This window comes from Denticeps clupeoides, chromosome 9 (genome assembly GCF_900700375.1).
Source record: "Denticeps clupeoides chromosome 9, fDenClu1.1, whole genome shotgun sequence".
Classification (NCBI taxonomy): domain Eukaryota; kingdom Metazoa; phylum Chordata; class Actinopteri; order Clupeiformes; family Denticipitidae; genus Denticeps; species Denticeps clupeoides.
The window spans coordinates 299,208-305,746 of NC_041715.1; positions in this window are offsets into that span (position 1 = coordinate 299,208).

The following is a 6,539-nucleotide window of genomic DNA, read 5'->3' on the forward strand; positions in this document are numbered from 1 at the left end:
CAGATTTTGTCTCCAACTTAGTTGTATCTGTGGATAAAGCCCTAATTAGCGGCGAGTTTAACATACACTGTGATAAATCAGAAGACTCACTAAGAACAGCATTCCTGTCTTTATTAGACTCAGTTGGAGTTAACCAACATGTAACAGGACCTACTCACGAAGGTGGTCACACACTCGATCTTGTGTTGACCTTTGGTTTAAATATAGAAGATATAGTTACTCTTCCGCAATCTGAAATGATCTCAGATCATTTCCTCATCGCTTTTAAAATATGTCTCAGACACAAAAAACTCAATCCCCCTCGTTATAGAGACAAACGGACAATTACATCAAGTACGGCACAGAGGTTTATTAATACCTTACCAGATTTATCAACGCTGATAAACTCACCGTCAGACCCCGCTGAACTTGACCAAGCGACCAAATGTCTAGAATTAACACTGCGTAGTACGTTAGATATAGTCGCTCCCCTCAAAAGGAAGATAGTAAGAGATAAAAACTTAATTCCTTGGTATAATGATCACACGCGCTCGCTTAAGAAGACCGCCCGGAAAATAGAACGCAAATGGTGTCAAAGTAGATTAAACATATTCCGAATGACAGCCTACTTAACTATAAGAAGGCTCTTAGCGCGGCTCGATCAACATATCTGTCCTCGTTAATAGACAAAAACAAAAATAATCCCGGATTCCTGTTTAAAACTATAGCCAAACTAACCAGGAATAAGACAGAAATGGATGCGACCACTCAATATCATCATAGTAGCGATGCTTTTATGAATTTCTTTAATACGAAAATTGTCGCAAATAGAGAGAAGATTAAAAGCACAACAAATAGCTCCGCCGATATTTCCATGGAAAATAATCTTCTAATAGACCACCGATTAGAACGATTCAACCCTATTAAAGAGCATGAATTAATCAAATTAATCTCGTCATCAAATCAATGTACTTGCGCTTTGGATCCGATTCCAACAAGGTTCCTTAAGCAAATAGCACCCAATGTTATAAATTCTATCCTCAAAATTGTTAACTCGTCGCTTAGCACCGGCCACGTACCAAGTTCGTTCAAGGTAGCAGTCATTAGACCCCTGACTAAAAAGCCGGATCTTGATCGCAGTCAGCTTTCAAATTATAGACCGATATCCAACCTTCCGTTTATATCAAAAATCTTAGAAAAAGTTGTAGCCCAGCAGCTGAGCACATACCTAGACTGTAACAACATCCATGAAGTATATCAATCAGGATTTAGACCTCATCATAGCACTGAGACAGCGCTGGTTAAAGTGGTTAATGACCTGCTGTTGGCCTCTGATCAGGGACGCATCTCGCTGCTTGTCCTGCTTGATCTGAGTGCAGCGTTTGACACTATTGATCACGCTATTCTCCTTGCCAGGTTAGAGAATTTTATTGGGATTAAGGGAACAGCCCTTGAATGGTTCAGATCATATTTGACCAACCGATATCAGTTTGTGGACATCAATGGTGTTTCGTCTTCACATAGTAAAGTAGAGTTTGGTGTTCCACAAGGTTCTGTCCTAGGTCCGTTACTTTTTTCTCTTTACATGTTACCTTTAGGCGACGTCATCCGCAAACACGGTATTAGCTTTCATTGCTACGCTGACAACACACAGATGTATCTGTCAGCAATGCCAGATCAGAGGCAGCAGCTGAACAATATAGAGAATTGTCTAAAGGACATTAGACAGTGGATGCTCACCAACTTTCTCCTGTTAAACCCTGACAAGACAGAAGCGCTTGTAATCGGGCCTCAAGCAGCCAGGCATAAACTGGCTGACTACACAATAACCCTGGATAGCCTTTCTATCTCACCGAGTATTGAAGTGAAGGATCTAGGTGTCATCATTGATGCAGGTCTCTCATTCAATTCGCACGTAGACAATGTCACTAGGATAGCATTCTTTCACCTTAGAAATATTGCGAAAATAAGAAATATCATTTCAATGCATGATGCAGAAAAGTTGGTCCATGCATTTATTACATCAAGGTTAGATTACTGCAATGCATTATTGTCTGGATGCTCTAGTAGGTGCATGAGTAAACTCCAGCTAGTACAGAATGCTGCAGCCAGAGTTCTAACTAGAACCAGGAAATTTGACCACATCACCCCAGTCCTACAATCACTGCACTGGTTACCCATCAAATTACTACAAAATCCTACTTTTAACCTATAAAGCTCTAAATAGTCCTGCCCCACAGTACCTGAGTGAACTTTTGGTTCTTTACGAACTGCCACGCCCCCTTCGATCAATGGGTGCGGGGTCACTACTGGTACCAAAGGTGCAGAAGGTCCCAGCTGGGAGCAGATCCTTCTCCTATAGAGCTCCGCAGTTGTGGAACGGCTTGCCTGTCAGTGTCCGGGATTCAGACACAGTCTCAGTGTTTAAATCCAATCTCAAAACCTATCTGTTTTCTCTGGCTTTTTGCTAAAGTCCTAGACCCTCATTTTACTTGATTTTGACGCAGTGTCAATTATAAAGTCCAGTTTATCACAGAGTCCCCCTGTTAGACACAGACAAAGTTAAATTCACCAGTTAGGCTGTCCTAGTTAGGGTACCGGGCCACTGTAGCACCAATATACCGCTATAACCACATATTTCAGTACCGGTCGTACAGTCCAACCGTCTGCCGCTGCTTCTGTTTGTTTTTCTCTGAGACACGGAATCAAGCACCCAGACTACTGGCAGACCCCAGTGAAGAGACCAGCAGATACATCCTGGTTCCTGACAACTGCTTTACAAGGACAAAACATGAAACAAACCAGAGGGTCACCACAGCCACCACCACCATTACAACTACAGCTATAGGGATCTTCAAATGGACCAGTAACATCATTATGGACACGTAATCTAGACCATGACACTGGACTACATCCTGGACTTCTCCAACCCTACAACTGTAGGACTTATCATTATATCATATCCAACCCTGCACTGACACCATTTGCAGGCTCACTCTACCCTGGAAGGGGGTCCCTCTCTCTATCACTCCTTCCCAAGGTTTCTTCCCACCTTTTTTCTCTCTCCTAGAGTTTTTTGTGTGGAGTTTTTCCTTGTGTGCAGAAGGGTCAAGTGTGGGGGGGGGTGTCAACTGTAGGGCCTGTCAAAGCCCATTGAGACGTACTGTATGTGATTTTGGGCTACATAAGAAATAAATGTTGTTGTTGTTGTTGATACACACACAACAGAAGAGTCTTGGCCCTCTCATGTCTTTACGGGCCCTGTGTTTTCTGCGATGCAGAAAATGCGGACGGAATTGTGGAATCCAACAAATAAAATGTAATCAGTCGTAAAATGCAGAATTATGTATAAAAAATGGATTCCAGATCTCCCCAATGTTTATTTATCTGATATGTTTTTTTATGTTCATTTCAAACGTGAAGCACTTTTATTTTACAGAAGGAAGAATGGGTAAAATTGTGAAATAGTTCTTTGCATGAAATGCAGAAATATTTTACATATAAAAGCAAACAGTAAATATCCAAGCACTTTGTTGAACAGTGATTAAATGTGATATGTCATATTTTTTCACCACCCACTCCATAATCACAGGTTTTTAAAATGGAAGAAGCGGAATAAAAAAAAAAAAACGATTTCATAGGGTCCTATGTGGCGTGCGGCAAGAATCGTGCACTTCCTGATCAAACAGGAAAAAGTCTCATAATCGTTCGATTCTGTTGGTTGGTGGTTTTCTAGTTAAAAAGTGGTGCCGGTAGTGACTGTGGTGGCCTGATCTGAGACCAGCGGCATGAATGCCAGAAAAGCGCCGGGTTCAGACGTCCGTGTGAACGAGGACTCAACTCTCATCTCACCGATGTCTTCGGAAATGTAAAGTGATGTAGAAAAGTTCACAGGGAATAATGGGAAACGGTCACCGGTCGGTCTCTAGTTATTCTTGATCTTAGATGTTCTTTACATGAATCAGTTAAAATATTGATAAGGATGACATCACAATTCTCAACACCAAATTTGATTGGTTGGTGCTTAATGGGTCACGTTACATCCCACAATAAATATTATAATATTATAAATCTGGACACCAGTGCATCATTAATGCACCTGATATGGCCTTATGAAATTATCCCACCCCTAATAAATAAATAATATATTAACACATTCCCAGAATCCCCTGTTAAGAGGACATCTCCGAGTCGCAGGGTTCCGGCCACGTTCTGTGCTGTAAAGATCTAGGAGGATTCCGGCGGGACCGAGTCCCTGCGAGACATTTTAATATCTGAAGCTCCTGCAGCGAGGTTTAGTTTAGAATAAATTGTCATTTTAGCACCGCCACACCATCGTCCGACCTTCCCGCCACAGACAACGATGCAAGAAGAAAAAACAGCACCAAGATGGATGTTCAGCACAGCAGCAGCAGAGTGTCTACATTTCACCTGATTGCCACACGCGCACACACACATGCACAGACACTCACACATGCACAGAAATACACATACACACACACACACATGCACAGAAATACACATACACACACACACATGCACAGAAATACACATACACACACACACGCACAGACACACACATGCACAGAAACACACATATACACACATGCACAGAAATACACATACACACACGCACGCACAGATACATGCATGCACAGACACTCACACATGCACAGAAATACACATACACACACACACACACATGCACAGAAATACACATACACACACACGCACAGAAATACACATACACACACACACGCACAGACACACACATGCACAGAAACACACATATACACACATGCACAGAAATACACATACACACACACACACGCACAGACACACACATGCACAGAAACACACATATACACACATGCACAGAAATACACATACACACACACACACGCACGCACAGATACATGCATGCACAGACACTCACACATGCACAGAAATACACATACACACACACACACATGCACAGAAATACACATACACACACACACATGCACAGAAATACACACATGCACGCTATATATATATATATATATATATATATATATATATATATATATATATATATATATATATATATATATATATATATATATATAAACACACCACACACACACAATATACAGGGAGTGCAGAATTATTAGGCAAGTTGTATTTTTGAGGAATAATTTTATTATTGAACAACAACCATGTTCTCAATGAACCCAAAAAACTCATTAATATCAAAGCTGAATGTTTTTGGAAGTAGTTTTTAGTTTGTTTTGTTTTTAGGGGGATATCTGTGTGTGCAGGTGACTATTACTGTGCATAATTATTAGGCAACTTAACAAAAAACAAATATATACCCATTTCAATTATTTATTTTTACCAGTGAAACCAATATAACATCTCCACATTCACAAATATACATTTCTGACATTCAAAAACAAATCAGCGACCAATATAGCCACCTTTCTTTGCAAGGACACTCAAAAGCCTACCATCCATGGATTCTGTCATTGTTTTGATCTGTTCACCATCAACATTGCGTGCAGCAGCAACCACAGCCTCCCAGACTCCTGTTCAGAGAGGTGTACTGTTTTCCCTCCTTGTAAATCTCACATTTGATGATGGACCACAGGTTCTCAATGGGGTTCAGATCAGGTGAACAAGGAGACCATGTCATTAGTTTTTCTTCTTTTATACCCTTTCTTGCCAGTCACGCTGTGGAGTACTTGGACGTGTGTGATGGAGCATTGTCCTGCATGAAAATCATGTTTTTCTTGAATGATGCAGACTTCTTCCTGTACCACTGCTTGAAGGTGTCTTCCAGAAACTGGCAGTAGGACTGGGAGTTGAGCTTGACTCCATCCTCAACCCGAAAAGGCCCCACATGGTACCAGCCCAAACCAGTACTCCACCTCCACCTTGCTGGTGTCTGAGTTGGACTGGAGCTCTCTGCCCATCAAGACTCACTCATTTCATCAGTCCATAAAACCTTAGAAAAATCAGTCTTGAGATATTTCTTGGCCCAGTCTTGACGTTTCAGCTTGTGTGTCTTGGTCAGTGGTGGTCGTCTTTCAGCCTTTCTTACCTTGGCCATGTCTCTGAGTATTGCACACCTTGTGCTTTTGGGCACTCCAGTGATGTTGCAGCTCTGAAATATGGCCAAACTGGTGGCAAGTGGCATCTTGGCAGCTGCACGCTTGACTTTTCTCAGTTCATGGGCAGTTATTTTGCGCCTTGGTTTTTTTCCACACGCTTCTTGCGACCATGTTGACTATTTTGAATGAAACGCTTGATTGTTCGATGATCACGCTTCAGAAGCTTTGCAATTTTAAGAGTGCTGCATCCCTCTGCAAGATATCTCACTATTTTTGACTTTTCTGAGCCTGTCAAGTCCTTCTTTTGACCCATTTTGCCAAAGGAAAGGAAGTTGCCTAATAATTATGCACACCTGATATAGGGTGTTGATGTCATTAGACCACACCCCTTCTCATTACAGAGATGCACATCACCTAATATGCTTAATTGGTAGTAGGTTTACGAGCCTATACAACTTGGAGTAAGAC